Source organism: Mixophyes fleayi, chromosome 1, assembly GCF_038048845.1.
Source record: "Mixophyes fleayi isolate aMixFle1 chromosome 1, aMixFle1.hap1, whole genome shotgun sequence".
Taxonomy (NCBI): Eukaryota; Metazoa; Chordata; class Amphibia; order Anura; family Limnodynastidae; genus Mixophyes; species Mixophyes fleayi.
In genome coordinates, this window is record NC_134402.1 from 43,181,332 (window position 1) to 43,198,878 (window position 17,547).

Consider the following 17,547-nt stretch of genomic DNA (forward strand, 5'->3'; position numbering starts at 1 on the left):
CAATAATCAACATAAAGTACTCGATAATATGCCCTGAAAAATGTAATCCAACCAATTGTCCAACTTAATTATGAACAAAAAGCTGAAAAAGTGATTGCATTAGTATCTACCCCCTTGGTATATCCATACTAGCTTTTCTCTGAAGTAACCAGCTTTCTTCACAAGTCACATTGATAGTTTATTGCAGTCCACCTGTGTAAAGTTTGATAACACCTTAACCAGTCTGTCCCTCATTTCTTACAAAATGTGAAGCATAACAATATGTACTTTTTATAGCCCTGTTAATGTTCCCCAACACACCACAGTGCAAATACAGTGTCTAATTACATGTGGATAAGTGGAGATTGTAGCTATGCCTATATAGGAGACTTCTTCATTTTTCATTCTATGTTACCCATTGTAAAAATGTGTTTGTTGTTATTAAAGTGATAATGTTATGCATTGTTCTCAAACTGAAGTCAGGTGGGGTATGTGTAAGGATAGGGAGGGGTACAGTTCCAGGATACTGGTGAGGGGGTGTTAGCTACATTCATTCTTTCCTCTCCTTTCTCTACAGGAAGTCCTGATCACCTGTAAGCTAGTTCTGACTGAAATAGCTTGTAATGGGTTAATACTGGGAGTGTCATTTAATCACCTTGCCCCTTAATTAACGTATACTATGTCCCCATTGTCTCAGGTTGTATTCCACCAGCAGGGGATCGAGGGATGTATTGAGATGAGAAGGAAACATCCCTGTAACAGCCCCTTTTAACAGACAGCCACTCTCAGAGGATCCCACTATCGAAGGCCTTCCCTGACCGAGCCCCTGGAGCATGGGAAATATACAGGGGCTTTTGGATTTGATCCTGGGAACAACTCCAGAATTGAAGTCCAGGCTTCTACTTGACTAAGCTGGTACATCTGCAGCTCAGAAGAACATCCAGGTGACTGAAGTTTCTTAAGCTAGTGGGGTAAAGGAATGATAATATGGTAAACCTGCCTTGCATTTATTTGTTTGAATGCAGCATTACAATAAATATACTGTTGTATTATTCTAACTGCATTTGCATGAGTGGCTATAAGAACCCTAGAAGATACTGGGTAGGATTCCCTGGCATAGTAAGGCACTCCTGGGTGGCCATCCAGTGTGAGGTATAATTGGGCCAGATAAACCTGGTATCTTCACAACCTGTGTGCAGTTATGGTGTGTGTCAAATGATTACAGTATAAATACAGCTGTCTCTGTGACCTCCCTCAGGTAGTTAGTGTATTTTCGAGCAAAGACTACAAAATTAAGACAAAATAACATGCCAAGCAGATCCACAGTAAGGTCATTGAGAATGACCAATCAGGAAAAGGGTACAAGAATATTTCCAAGGCATTGAAAATACCCCACAGTTAAGTCCATCATACAAACATAGATAAGTTATGGAACAACTTTGAATCTGCCTAGAACAGGCTGTCTGGCAAAACTGAGTGTCTGGGTAGGAAGATTTGCATTAAGATAGTTCAACAAGAGGCCGACAGGGGAGGGGGGAGTAAATGTGCATGGGACAACAGTAGCATTACGCTTCATAAAGTGGGTTGGATGGCAAGAAGAAAATCCTTGTTGAAACAAACTCCGGCTACAGTTTGCCCAAAGACATGTGGGACAAATGATCATGTGGAGTTAGATTCTTTGGTTTGATGAGACCACAATGGAACTCTTCAGCCTCAATGCTACACATCACATTGAAAACACCATCCTTACAGTGAAACATGATGGTGGCAGTATTATGTTAAGGGGGTGCTTCTCTGCAGTAGGACTAGAAAGCTCATAAAAATATAGGGGGAAATGAACGGAACAAAGTTCAGAAAAATACTGCAGGAAAACCTGCTGAAGTTTACAAGAGCTTTTGGACTTGGAAGAAGATTTATCTTCCAACCTGACAATGACCTAAAGCATGCAGCAAAAGCCACAGTGGAGTGGATTACCATCCCATCAAAAAGGTTAATTTACTGAAGCGGCCTAGTCCAAGCCAAGATCTAAATTCAATTGAGCATCTGTGGCGCAATTTAAAAATTCCTGTCCACTAATGATCACCATCCAACTTGAGGGAGCTTGAGCAATTTTGCCAAGAAGAATGGGCTAAAATTCCAGTGTCTAGATGTGCAAACTTTATAGGCACTTACCCAAATAGATAGAGCTATAATTGCTGCCGCAGGTGGTTGGTTCTACCAAGTATTAACTTTGAGGGGAGAGTAAATACTAATGCAATATTTTTGGATTCAATTTTCTTTGCCACTTCATCAAGTACTTTGTGTTGATTAGTGGGAATACATTTCAGATAAATCCATCATGGTTCCATTTGTAACACAGCAAAATGTGAAAATGCCCAATGAGGGTGAAAACCATTTACAACCACTGTATATACCACTTATTGAGTTAAACAAATTTACAGCCATTCTTATCCCACTGGGTCATTTATCTCCTATTATTATTTTCTGCTTTGTTACAAAAATCATGCATTTGAAAAATCTCTTTAAAAGACCTGCATTTGCCCCGGGATTGGTAGAGCTAGGTGGAAAGTTAAATTATACCGTCTTGTACTTTTCTCACAAAGGGAGTAAAAAGGTGTTTTTTTTTAGAGTGAAGTTTTTTAATGTCGAAGAAGCTTCCTGGTCTTCAGTTTAAAACAATGTTAGTCCTGTGTTAAAGCGAGATAAGTAAAACCATTTGGTCATATTGAAAAGACATCAGTCCTAATATCTCAGATAAAATGCAAGTCCCACCTATCTTATCTGCCCCCACAAAATACCATACTAGCAGCCTTTTACATGGAGGCTGATCCATGTCTCTCCTATAGATATTAAACAAATCACTTTTATTCAGCTCCATTTGAAAAGCATTGATGAACTCTCACTCCTCTTGATGACAGAGCACAATCTGATCATCTTATGCAAGAGAGGGACCCCTCTAATTGCTACATGTGGGAGAAGAGTAGGTATTATACACACAAAGAAACAAGAAGCCGCAACTCAATCAGATAAAGGAACAAATTCTCCCATAGGAGTTATTTTATTCCAAAACAGCCAAAGTATTAAAAATTTCAGGTGCCTGAGGAAGGGACAGAGCCCCCTGAAATATTATTTTCCATATAATTGATTTATTAAATGTTATTTGTTATTGCATTAATGTTTGGGGGAGGAGGGGGGGGGGGGGGCTAGAGCGTTCCCTTGTTGCTCAGCTTTCCAGGAGTGAATAATATCTATATTTTTCCAGAGTCCCAACATTCCAGGATCTGGCCAAGCAGCAACACATATATATATATATATATATATATATTAGGACTGACCAGAATGGGAAGACTTTGGCGTGAGTTGGTCAGCTTAAACATATATTGCAATATGTGGAACTAACATTCCCTGTTTTTAATATAGAACAGTACTTGATATAGCATTAATTATGTGTTTGGAGAGTGCAGAGTATCCCTGTTTTCTTTTATATATATATATATATATATATATATATATATATATATATATATATATATATATGCAGGTTGTCAAAGCTGCAAGAACAGGTAGGAGAGAGCAGCACAGCCTTCCAACTGAACTAATTACAGGAAAGTCTCCTCAAATCTGTTTAAAAGGTCTTTTGTCTCCATTTATGGACAGTTGGCCAATATTTCCCACTAAGTGATGGGCCTTCATTGTCGTGTGTACCAGTGGCAGGAGCATGCCACTTTGAAGGGATAATTTTAGCGGAGGTGAAAGGGGGCTGTGGACAGCCCAACCCTTCCAAAGGGCTTGTTTATACCCCCAGGGGAGGTGACATGCCCCCAATTTGATGTAAAAAAGGTCCTTTTGCAGTGTGACCCTGATGAGCACATTCTATTTCACTGATCCAATTCTTCATTCAAATTTTTTTGGGGTACCTTTTCAATAGTGGGTAAATGCTCAGACACTTATCCTGTCCACTAACTTCTTAAAGATGCAAAAACTTTTTTGCTAATGTGTTGAGCTGGCACTAGGTCCCAGAGGCGACATACCAGGAACTGCTGCTTAGCAACAAAAGGCTGGTATGAGCTGTAGAGAAGTCTATAGTGAGAGAGTGACAGCCAGGGACCCGGGACGGAGGGGAGGAAATCCCGGAATCTGGGGAGCGGCTCCATGACTTTCTACCATGAGGGGCCAAGGTACATCATGACATACATAATATCAGTGAAATGGGAGGGAGAAATTACCTTTGAACATGGCTGTATCCCATCAGTCAGAGGGAATGCACCAAATTACCTCAGAATATAACAGTATGAGTGAGAGAGACAGTAGCCAAAGACTGAGTGTGACATCTTAACAGATAAACAGAACCAGATTAAAGAGACAGTGTTATGTGCAAGACTGAGACACCAACCAAACCAGGTGAGTAATGTTACCCCCACAGAGAAGGGGTGAGCAGGGCTCAGAGAACACTAGAAAGTACTGTATGTTTCAGTGCCCAAGTAAGTGAATAGTCACCCCCACAGAGGAGGGATGAGCAGGACTGAGAGTGAGCCAAGTAAATGGAGATATTACACCTGCACAGGAGGGATGAGTGAACACTGCGGAGAGAGATGAAAGTGTGCTAGCCACCATTTTAAATGTGACTGTCCAATTAATATTCTGTCTATGTAGCCATTAAGAACTGTGCAGGAAGAGACAGTATATGTGTATTTGAACTGACATATTTACTTTATTAGCAACAGTTTAAGAATGTGCTGTAGTGCAATATAGAGCTGGTCTGGCACCCAATTTACTATGACAACTAATGCGCTGCGTAACCATGCACTAACACCTGTCCAGCACTTCTTAATGCTAATAGTACAAAAAGATGGCATTGTCTTTTGGCCCTCTTACCCATCCTTGTAGATTAAACAGAACATGAAATATTTAACAAACCAAGCCCTCCAGTGATAGGGAGCATCACTTTTGTAGCTGGAGTTTTTGGTCCGTTTGGGCCCCAAAAATAAAAAACAATACATTTTGGCATTTTGGGATTAGGATTCACATCTCAGAGTGGGTATCTTCCTCAATTTGCTCATCATCCTCATCGGTGTAAGCACTGATGTCAACAGGATCATCACCTCAGACTCTGAAATGGCAGACTTACAACTCATGGACACCCTTACACTCTCCTCAGGTTTGCGTGAAGGCCTAAATGGTTATTCTTCAGCCATAGTGTTCTTCAGAATAATTCATGTGTTTTTGAGGTGATAGACCTATACTAGAAGGTAATGCATGAGAAGCTGCAGTAGATGCATAACCTTGGTGGGCACTTAATGTTGCACTGGGCATTCTAGAATGAGAGGTAGCAGGACCAGCATTAGTAAACACAATGGCCATGGTCTGAGCCTTTCCTTACCACTGTAGGTGGTGTATGGGATGTTGGATGTTTTGTTTTTCATTATGAACTTCCTCATAGTCATCATTATCATTATGTTTTCCCTTAATGCTTTAAAGAGCTCTTGTTTTCTTTCTTTTAACATGACCTTTACTAATAGAAGTTATCATCCAGCCAGTGCTAGTGATCCATGACATCAGCGGCGACAACAGGTACTGCATTGTCTCTGTAAAATAAATAAAATAACAAACAATATTCTGTATTAGCTGACAACACACCAGGTGAAGGTAGGTGTGGTAGGAAAAGTAGGGACTGCAGAAATGTGTTACCTTGAAAATCAGCCTCTTCCACACAATAATGCTCAATACCCTTTTTCGCTCTCTGATTGCTTCCCACAGTATCATGATATAAATTTATCGTACATAGTGTTTTGCACTTGCTTGGTTTGTGTGTGCTCCGCTGAGCTTTCTCTCTACATGTTCTTATTCTACCACCCTCTTTTTGTAGCTTGCTCTGTCATATCTGACAGTCAATCTAGATTAGATCAATTTGACACCAGTGGCGCACGCAGGGGGTGGTTTCTGAGTCTCTAGAAACCCCCCCCTTGCGCTAACTAAGTGGCCACTGTCCTATACAGCAGCCGCGGAGCTGTCAAAGAAGCGTCCGCGGCGGTTCTGTATTGTATACAGCACCGCCGCAGACGCTTCTTAGACAGCGCCGCGGCTGCTGTATAGGACAGCGCTGGCGAAACGGAGCAGCTCTCTCTCTGGGTTTTTTTTTTGGGTCGGCGGGGGGAGACCCCCCCCCTCCCCTCCCCGACAATCCTCTGTGCGCCGCTGGACACGTTTGTAACTACAAAATTAATTGAACAGAAAAATTACTGTCTTAACCAACAGCTTTTTTCTCTGCCACTGACACAAACACAATATTGGTTAATATAATAAGTTGGATTTACAGTTGGATGTAAAATACTGTAAATCTGGGCCGCAATAATTTGTTTTAAGTTAAACATAACTATCATTGGATGCATCTCCAAATTCGAAGACATATATTTGTGGCTCCCTGAGGCCTGATATAACAATACATACAGAAATTTATGATCTTCAGCACAAGTATTTACTGTTGGCAAAAATAAATTAATATGTTTGTTTTTTTTGTGGTTAGAGACAGGCAGATAGAGGATGCTGCCTGGCTACTCTGATTGTGTTTAAACCAATCACAATCTCAGTTGACAGACACATGCATTTAATGTGCAGCCGCAGGTAGCCCTCCCCTGCTAGGGGGTGGGCGATTGCCCCGATCAACCCTCTCTGGATCTGCCACTGCAGTCACCATTGTCACTGTGCATTAAGTTGGCACCCTGCAGAGATTGAATTACCCTTTTCTTTCACTTAAAGCATCAGTTAACATGCGATCTAATTTTTTTTTTTTAAATCAACCTATAATTATATATGTACAGCTTATAGGATGTTCTCTAAATAACCATGAACACATGTCATATACGCTTGAGTTCTACCTGAAACAGAAGCCTCCAAATTGATATCTAGCATGACAAACACGCAACTCAACAACTAGTCCCAAGAAAACGTCTTTGTCTTAATTAAGCATCACAGGGAGATCATTATTAAGTCTAGTTCACAAGCAACTGTGAAAAATAGGCGCTGTACCCCATGACGACCAGGGGGTAAATGTATGAATCTCCGGATTCTTCATCTCCGGCGTGTTCAGCCTCTTCAGCGCTTAAATTTAAAGCGGCGCTGCATTGTAAAGGGAAGTTTCCCTTTATAATGCAGCGCCGCTTTAAATTTAAGCGCTGAGAGGCTAAACACGCCGGAGATGAAGAATCCGGAGATTCATACATTTACCCCCAGATGTTTGCTGTAATTTTGTAGAAGTGCATTTTTTGTTAACCAAATTGTAGAGTGCATGTTAGACATCACGGTTAAAAACAAATTAATCAATATCTATATGTTACCCATTTTCATTATACTTTAGCAGACAGTACACCCCTCTTCTGTACCCTGCTGGAAGGGTCAGTTCTAGACCAAGTGGGGTCGAGGATGAAATGACTCTTTAGCACTACCCTCAACCTCCCCCCCCGAAAAAAAAACAAATTTGCGATTGTCATAGCACAGGGCTTTCAGCATTGTAATTATTAGTATACGTATTATGTAATTGTAGTTCTTAGACTGTACAATGATATCAAATATGCTATTGCCCTAGGAGTGGGGAGGGCAGGAACATAATAAACACAGTCGAGCACCTGAAATAAGTAGCTGAATGGAAAATTAATCCAATGTCTCACCTTTTTTGTTTGCACCAGTATCAGGAAGTGTAAAATGAGAGAGAAGTCTAAAAATAGCCCAAACTTCACATAAAGGGAAAATAAAGCACAACATACTGTTAACCACAGCAGGGTGTTTTTCGTGCTAAACAGTTTATATCGGCATGTAAATTCATACTTGCCGATACTTTCATTGCAGACAGTGACATTCTTGGAGTGTGGTGGCAATGCCGCGCGATTTACATTGTTAAGCCCTACGCCGCACTGCTTGGCCCAATACAGTGGGAAGTGGGCAGAATGCGGGAGTTTGCACTGCTCTACCAGGAGTCCAGGAGAACTCCTAGAAATTTGGGAATCTCTCAGACATTCCAGGAGAGTGGGCAACTATGGTGTAAAACGTCCACACATGCTGAACTATGCACGAAATTACAATACTGTAAAATAAAAAGTCAATTTCATTGTCCCTAATTTGAGGAAACAGTCCAGTAGTCTAAACTAACATTAACAAAATGGCCAGAGTGTTTAATTAATTTTATTTATGTTAAAACAATAGAAATTTAGATTTAAAAAAACAACACAATTTATCAAGACAGTATCACCAGGGCAGTTCAGCAATGCTCTGTGACATTAGCCTGGAGGGTAAGTTGTGCATATGCATGAGACACTAATGTGGAAAAATAAATTAAAGTGTAGAAGTTTTTTTGTTTTTTTTTAAAAAACAAATAAAAACCCTTTTAAAAACCTTTATACGTTACAAAATGGTTTATTTAATGTATAAAGCCTGGTGGCTTCTGATCGGCAGCCACCAGGATGCTATCATAAACTTCAACCAATTAATGTATTAAAGTTGTAGGCAGAACAGTAACTAGACATTTTAGCATTTTAGTGCCCTGGGTGAGTGAGAACACTGGCTCCCCCTGACCTATCTTGATGAGAGCAATAGTAGATGTGCATTTTATGTTGGTATGCCCTTTGCAAGGGCTAGGCTGCGCTCCAACCCCTTCCTTTCATTCTCCACGTTTTGGCTTCATAGAAACAGAATTTGATGGCAGATAAGAACCACTTGGCCCATCTAGTCTGCCCATTTTTAAACCTAAGGTAACCACAAACCCTATTTGATCCTTAGTTCTTTGTAAGGATATCATTATGTGTATCCTAAGTAGAGATGGGCGGGTCCGGTTCTCCGAGAACCGAACCCACCCGAACTTTGGGTATCCGCGTACCGAGCTGAGCAGCTCGGTACTCTCCCGCCCGTTCCGAATCCAAATCGAGGCCGAACGTCATTGTGACGTCGTCGGATCTCGGGGCTCGGTTCTCGCGATACTTCAACTTTATAAATACACGCCTCCACAGCAATCCATCGCCATTTGACAGAGGGAGAGAGCAGGGTGTAGTCATAGGCTAAATAGAGCAGGGACAGAGAATACAATATTGTTCTTGCATTTGCTCTAACCAAAATCGCTAGTGCAGAGAGGAGGATAGAGGTTTATTATTTTTTCTTCATATTTGGCACTCCCCAGCGCTTTTGGGGTGTCCCCCATAATTGTGCATAAATATTTCTGGCTGTCAAAAGTCATATCTGTCAGCAGTATCTACTAAATAATTTTTAGCACTCCTCAGTGCTTTTGGGGTGTCCTCCCTAATTGTGCATTAATATTTCTGGCTGTCAAAAGTCATATCTGTCAGCAGTATCTACTAAATAATTTTTAGCACTCCTCAGTGCTTTTGGGGTGTCCTCCCTAATTGTGCATTAATATTTCTGGCTGTCAAAAGTCATATCTGTCAGCAGTATCTACTAAATAATTTTTAGCACTCCTCAGTGCTTTTGGGGTGTCCTCCCTAATTGTGCATTAATATTTCTGGCTGTCAAAAGTCATATCTGTCAGCAGTATCTACTAAATAATTTTTAGCACTCCTCAGTGCTTTTGGGGTGTCCTCCCTAATTGTGCATTAATATTTCTGGCTGTCAAAAGTCATATCTGTCAGCAGTATCTACTAAATAATTTTTAGCACTCCTCAGTGCTTTTGGGGTGTCCTCCCTAATTGTGCATTAATATTTCTGGCTGTCAAAAGTCATATCTGTCAGCAGTATCTACTAAATAATTTTTAGCACTCCTCAGTGCTTTTGGGGTGTCCTCCCTAATTGTGCATTAATATTTCTGGCTGTCAAAAGTCATATCTGTCAGCAGTATCTACTAAATAATTTTTAGCACTCCTCAGTGCTTTTGGGGTGTCCTCCCTAATTGTGCATTAATATTTCTGGCTGTCAAAAGTCATATCTGTCAGCAGTATCTACTAAATAATTTTTAGCACTCCTCAGTGCTTTTGGGGTGTCCTCCCTAATTGTGCATTAATATTTCTGGCTGTCAAAAGTCATATCTGTCAGCAGTATCTACTAAATAATTTTTAGCACTCCTCAGTGCTTTTGGGGTGTCCTCCCTAATTGTGCATTAATATTTCTGGCTGTCAAAAGTCATATCTGTCAGCAGTATCTACTAAATAATTTTTAGCACTCCTCAGTGCTTTTGGGGTGTCCTCCCTAATTGTGCATTAATATTTCTGGCTGTCAAAAGTCATATCTGTCAGCAGTATCTACTAAATAATTTTTAGCACTCCTCAGTGCTTTTGGGGTGTCCTCCCTAATTGTGCATTAATATTTCTGGCTGTCAAAAGTCATATCTGTCAGCAGTATCTACTAAATAATTTTTAGCACTCCTCAGTGCTTTTGGGGTGTCCTCCCTAATTGTGCATTAATATTTCTGGCTGTCAAAAGTCATATCTGTCAGCAGTATCTACTAAATAATTTTTAGCACTCCTCAGTGCTTTTGGGGTGTCCTCCCTAATTGTGCATTAATATTTCTGGCTGTCAAAAGTCATATCTGTCAGCAGTATCTACTAAATAATTTTTAGCACTCCTCAGTGCTTTTGGGGTGTCCTCCCTAATTGTGCATTAATATTTCTGGCTGTCAAAAGTCATATCTGTCAGCAGTATCTACTAAATAATTTTTAGCACTCCTCAGTGCTTTTGGGGTGTCCTCCCTAATTGTGCATTAATATTTCTGGCTGTCAAAAGTCATATCTGTCAGCAGTATCTACTAAATAATTTTTAGCACTCCTCAGTGCTTTTGGGGTGTCCTCCCTAATTGTGCATTAATATTTCTGGCTGTCAAAAGTCATATCTGTCAGCAGTATCTACTAAATAATTTTTAGCACTCCTCAGTGCTTTTGGGGTGTCCTCCCTAATTGTGCATTAATATTTCTGGCTGTCAAAAGTCATATCTGTCAGCAGTATCTACTAAATAATTTTTAGCACTCCTCAGTGCTTTTGGGGTGTCCTCCCTAATTGTGCATTAATATTTCTGGCTGTCAAAAGTCATATCTGTCAGCAGTATCTACTAAATAATTTTTAGCACTCCTCAGTGCTTTTGGGGTGTCCTCCCTAATTGTGCATTAATATTTCTGGCTGTCAAAAGTCATATCTGTCAGCAGTATCTACTAAATAATTTTTAGCACTCCTCAGTGCTTTTGGGGTGTCCTCCCTAATTGTGCATTAATATTTCTGGCTGTCAAAAGTCATATCTGTCAGCAGTATCTACTAAATAATTTTTAGCACTCCTCAGTGCTTTTGGGGTGTCCTCCCTAATTGTGCATTAATATTTCTGGCTGTCAAAAGTCATATCTGTCAGCAGTATCTACTAAATAATTTTTAGCACTCCTCAGTGCTTTTGGGGTGTCCTCCCTAATTGTGCATTAATATTTCTGGCTGTCAAAAGTCATATCTGTCAGCAGTATCTACTAAATAATTTTTAGCACTCCTCAGTGCTTTTGGGGTGTCCTCCCTAATTGTGCATTAATATTTCTGGCTGTCAAAAGTCATATCTGTCAGCAGTATCTACTAAATAATTTTTAGCACTCCTCAGTGCTTTTGGGGTGTCCTCCCTAATTGTGCATTAATATTTCTGGCTGTCAAAAGTCATATCTGTCAGCAGTATCTACTAAATCATTTTTAGCACTCCCCAGTGGTTTGCGCTCAGAATGGATTCAAAGCAGTCCACATATGATCTGAATGAGCAACCAGGTTCTGTCACCAGTCCTGATGTTAGTGTTCCCAGTACGTCATCTGGCCAAGGCGATGTCAAACAACAGAGTGTTTTCAAATTAGTGCAAAAAACAAAAACCAAAAAAAAATTTACTGTATTGAAGCGAAAAAGAAGTGTAACTGAGCAAAAGTTAAGTGACGATAAAAAAAAAATTGCAAGCATGCTATTCTACACACGCAGTGGCAAAGAGAGAATGAGGCCTTCACCTTTGGCTATTAGTGGCAGATCCCAAAAAGTTACCCAGCCTACAATTGGTGCACAACTACTGTTACGCGTCAAAGCCGAGCTGCAAGATAACAGTGAGGCATTACAGGAGAATATTTGCTCTGATTCACAAATGACAACAATCCCTGTGGAGAGTCCATCCAACAGTGGGATGTCTAATCGTGAGCATTCTGCTGATGTGTGCCTTAATAGCCCGAGTGTAGCCGGTGATACCCAAATTGAGGATGCCACTTTAGAATTAGAAGAGGATGAGGGGGAGATTTGTGTAGGCGACGAGGGCGCTAATGAGGATGTTGATGAGGATGAGGTTGTTTGTGTAAGTCCTGCACCAGTGGCAGCAGTTCTGGCACGTGACAAGAAAAAGGCCATTGTCATGCCTGGGCATAAAACAAAAAAATCCACTTCTTATGTGTGGAATTATTTCTACCCAAATCCAGACAACAATTGTATAGCCATTTGTAGTGTATGTCAAGCCACAGTCAGTCGAGGGAGGGACCTTAACCATCTTGGAACCTCGTCTATGTTACGCCATTTAACGAGAGTTCATGGCAAAGTGTTGGGAAAAGCTGAAAGTTCTTCCCAAAAGAATACAAGCACTCCCTCATCAGCTAAGACCCTCCGCTCACCGACATACCGACGGCTACAAAATACACCCACCACACCATCCTCATCAATATCCTCAGTAGCGCTCGGAGTTAGCCCGGCATCCCACTTAAGGCTGGATGACTCCGGCACTATTATTGATTCCTCTGAAGAAAGAGTTAGTCCTGCTGCTGCTGTTGCTGCTGCTGGGGGTGAATCGTCATCCCAGAGGCAGGTTAATAAAATGAGCAGTCCTACATTTCAGCAATTAACTGTGAAACAATCATTTGCGAGGGGAAGCAAATATGACAGCAGTCACCCAGTCGCCAAGCGAATCACAGACGCCATGGCTGCAATGTTAGTGTTAGATCTGCGTCCAATCTCCACAATAAACGCAGCTGGTTTTTCACAGTTAATTGAGGTTTTGTGTCCGCGTTACAGAATTCCATCGCGACACCATTTCTCCCGTAAAGCTATTCCACAACTATACCAAAAAGTGTGTAAAAATGTAGAGATTGCGCTGAAAAATGCCATTCTGCCCACTGTTCACTTAACCACAGATATGTGGACAAGTGGAAGTGGCCAAACCAAAGACTATATGACTGTGACAGCCCACTGGGTTGGTCATTCACCTTCACCAGCAGGAACAGCAGCAGCATGTACACCACTACGTAACATTTGTCACAGGCAGGCCACTCTTTGTATCACCGGCTTCACTAACAGGCATACGGCTGACAATTTGTTACGCAAACTGAGAGATGTGATTGATGCATGGCTTATACCACTCGGACTCTCCCCAGGGTATGTCATTTCCGATAACGCCAACAATATAGTGCGAGCATTACAGCTGGGTGATTTCCAACATATTCCCTGTTTTGCTCACACCATCAACTTGGTGGTACAGAGCTTCCTACGAAATAACCGTGAGGTGCAGGAGATGCTTTTGGTGGCCCGTAAAATTTCAGGCCATTTCAGGCATTCAGCCACAGCATGTAGGAGATTACAGCAGCTCCAAGAGCAGTTTAACTTGCCCTGCCACCAACTTAAGCAAGAGGTGGTAACTCGGTGGAATTCCACCCTGTACATGCTTCAGAGGATGGAGGAACAGAGCAAAGCCATCCAAGCATATTGCACAAGTCATGACATTGGGAAAGGAGGGGGGATGTATTTCACTCTTGCACAGTGGGGAATCCTTTCAGTGCTGTGCAAGGTGCTGAAACCATTTGAAGTTGAGACATGTGAGGTCAGTGCAGACTCTGCTAGTTTGAGCCAAGTCATTCCTTTAATTAGACTATTGGAAAAGCAGCTTGAGAAAATGAAGGAGGAGCTGAAAGCAAGCAATTCAGCAAAGTATGTTGGCCTTGTCGATCAAGTACTTAATTCGCTTCACAATGATCCTCGAGTTATTAAGATCTTGAACTCGGATCAGTACGTTTTGGCCACTGTGCTTGATCCAAGGTTTAAAACCTACATTGAGTCTTTACTTGTAAATGAGCGAGATGTGAACTTTTGCAAGGAGCTATTGCTCAGCAAGTTGGCCGCTGAACTGGGCCTCGGCTTGACGACGTGTCCTCCTTCACTTTCTCAAGCTGTTGCTCGTAAAAAATTAAATTTCCAAAAAAGAAGCAGGGAAGACACAGGGGGCAGACCAGAACAATTTAACATCTGGGCTGGTTTGAAGGATTTTTCAAAAAAATGTGTCACTTTGCCCATAACTCCATCCAATATGAGTATAAACATGCAAAGGATGGTGGAGGATTACTTTCAAGAGGTAGTTGATATGGAAATGTCAGACAGTCCCTTTCCTTACTGGGAAGAAAAGCAGGCCATTTGGAAACCCATGTACAAACTTGCTTTGCAGTACCTAAGCTGCCCACCCTCCAGTGTGTACTCTGAACGAGTGTTCAGCACAGCAGGGAACTTAGTCAGTGATCGCCGTAGAAGGTTACTTCCCAAAAATGTGGAGAAAATGATGTTTATAAAAATGAACTACATCTTCCACGAGGAAGGCCTTCACCATCCAAGACATCCAAGCACTGACTGTTCTCTAATGGCGGATTCAAGCGGCGATGAATTGATAGTCTGTGATGATGACGTACACACTGATGAGGGTGAGGATTAAGCTGAAGATGATGCCGATAACATCTTTTTAAAACTTTCTATGTAAGTGTAGGGTGCAATCTACCCCCAAAGAGGAAAGGGACTTGTGGCATTTCCATATCACATACCATCTTGAAAGGCTGCTGTTAGGGCAATTTATCCTTAAGGGTAGGGTGTCATAGACAGAGTGACCCTAAACTGGCTTTGTCCATTTTTCATAATATTGTACAGTCTATAATGGCTGAATTTTTGGTTATTTTATACAAGTGGAGGGGGGCCTAGAGAGACAGAAACCAAACTGGCTTTTTCCATGTCAATTAATATTGTACAGTCTATAATGGCTGAATTTTTTGGTATTTTATACAAGTGGAGGGGGGCCTAGAGAGACAGAAACCAAACTGTCTTTCTCCATGTCAATTAATATTGTACAGTCTATAATGGCTGAATTTTTTAGTATTTTATACAAGTGGAGGGGGGCCTAGAGAGACAGAAACCAAACTGGCTTTCTCCATGTCAATTAATATTGTACAGTCTATAATGGCTGAATTTTTTGGTATTTTATACAAGTGGAGGGGGGCCTTGAGAGACAGAAACCAAACTGGCTTTTTCCATTTCTTTACATATTTAACTATAAGTGTAGGGTGTAATATACATTCAAAGACGATGGCTGCATTGCCAATATGCATAGATGGAGAGGAAGACAATCTGTTTTGTGTGTAGAATAGGCCTACCAACGAAGAATTAAACTGTTTTTTTGGATGATTTATTACCTCAACAATTAGATTACTTGTCTCTAAAACAGTTGGAGCACTAAATTGGGTTAATTTAGGCCCAAAAACATGGATTTTCCAAAAAAATAGCAAAACAAAACCAAACAAAACCAAAACCAAAACACGCAATGGCGGTTTTGCAAAACCAAAACCAAAACCAAAACACGACGGTAATCCAGATCCAAAACCGAATCCAAAACCAAAACACGGGGGTCAGTGACCATCTCTAATCCTAAGTATGGTTAAATTGCTCTACTGTATTAGCCTCTACCATCTCTGATGGGAAGCTATTCCATTTATCTACTACCCTTTCTGTGAATTTTTCCTCAAATATCCTCTGAATCTACTTCCCTCCAGTTTGAGTGCATGTCTTCGTGTTCTAATACTTCTCTTCCTTTGAAGAATGTTTCCCTCCGGTACCTTGTCAAAACCCTTGATATATTTGAAAGTTTCTACACTCTATCCCTTTTTTGCTCCAAACTATACATATTAAGATCTTTTAGTCTTTCTAGATAAGTTTTGTAGTACAGGCCATGCACAAATTTAGTTGCCCTTCTTTGTACAGTCTCTAATGTATTTATATCATTCTGGAGATATGGCCTCCAGAACTGAACACAGTATTCTAGATGAGGCAGTAATAATGACCTATACAGTGGTATTATTACTTCCTTCTTTACTGCTACTGATTCCTCTCTCTATGCAACCAAGCATCTGACTTGCATTTCTCATTGCTTTGTTACATTGCTCATCTGCCTTTAAGTCACCTGAAATAGTGACTCCCAGATCCCTTTCCTCTTCAGTAGTTTCCATTAAGCTTGGTTTATTTGGGACCCCAAAATAAAGAGCAATGCATTTAGGGATTAGGATTCACGCTCATAGTGGGTATCTTCTGGCAGACCTAGAACTCATGGACACCCTTACACTCTCGTCAGGATTGCATGAAGGCCTAAATGGTTTTTCTTCAGCCAAAGTGTTCTTCAGAATAATTAATGTGTTTTTGAGGTAAAAGACCTATGCTAGAAGGTAATGCATGAGAAGTTGCAGAAGATGCATAACCTTGGTGGGCACTCACTTTAGCACTGGGCATTCTAGAATGACAGGTAGTAGGACCAGCACTAGTAAAAACAATGGCCATGGTCTGAGCCTTTCCTTACCACTGTAGGTGGTGTATGGGATGTTGGATGTTTTGTTTTCGTTTTGAAATTCATCACAATCATTATTATCATTATGTTTTCTCTTAATGCATTAAAGAGCTCTTGTTTTGGGACAGACCAATGAGTTTTTTTTACATGGCCCTGTTTGAGAATTTCCCTTTACTAGTAGAAGTAGTCATCCTGCCAGTGCTACTGATGATGACATTAGCAGCGACAACATGTACTGCATTGTCACTGGAAAATAAATCAAATAACAAACAATATTCTGTATTAGCTGACAACACACCAGGTTAAGGTAGGTGTGGTAGGAAAAGTAGGGACTGCAGAAATGTGTTACCTTGAAAATCAGCCTCTTCCATGCAATAATGCTTAATACCTTTTTTGATCTCTTATTGTTTCCCACAGTATCATGATATAAATTTACCATAGATAGTGTTTTGCACTTGCTTGGTTTGTGTGTGCTCCACTGAGCCTTCTCTTTATGTTTTTATTCTATCACCCCCTTTTTGCAGCTTGCTCTGACACATCTGCCAATCAATAGATATTAGATCAATTTGACACGTTTGCAACTACAAAATTAATTGAACAGAAAAATTACTGTCTTAACTAACAGCTTTTTTCTCTGCCACTGACACACACACAATATTGGTTAATATTATAGGTCGGATTTACAGTTGGATGTAAGATAACTCTGGGCTGCGATAATTAGTTTTACGTTAAACATAACTAGCATTGGATGCATCTTTTGAGGCTCCCTGAGGCCTGGTGTAACAATACTATGAATGAAAAGTTCGGATTATGTGGAATCCGACAATATCTGACGCTTGGGTGAGTGAAACCGAGTCGTGACTCGGATGTCAAAACTAGGCAAAATGTTATTTTTGTGATTTTTCCTTGCAAAACACTCGCAAGTTTTGGATCACCATCTTTTGTATATATAGTTCACCCTTGTTCTCTCAAGTGCCATTTTAGAACAGAGCGTGTAGGGAGGAGG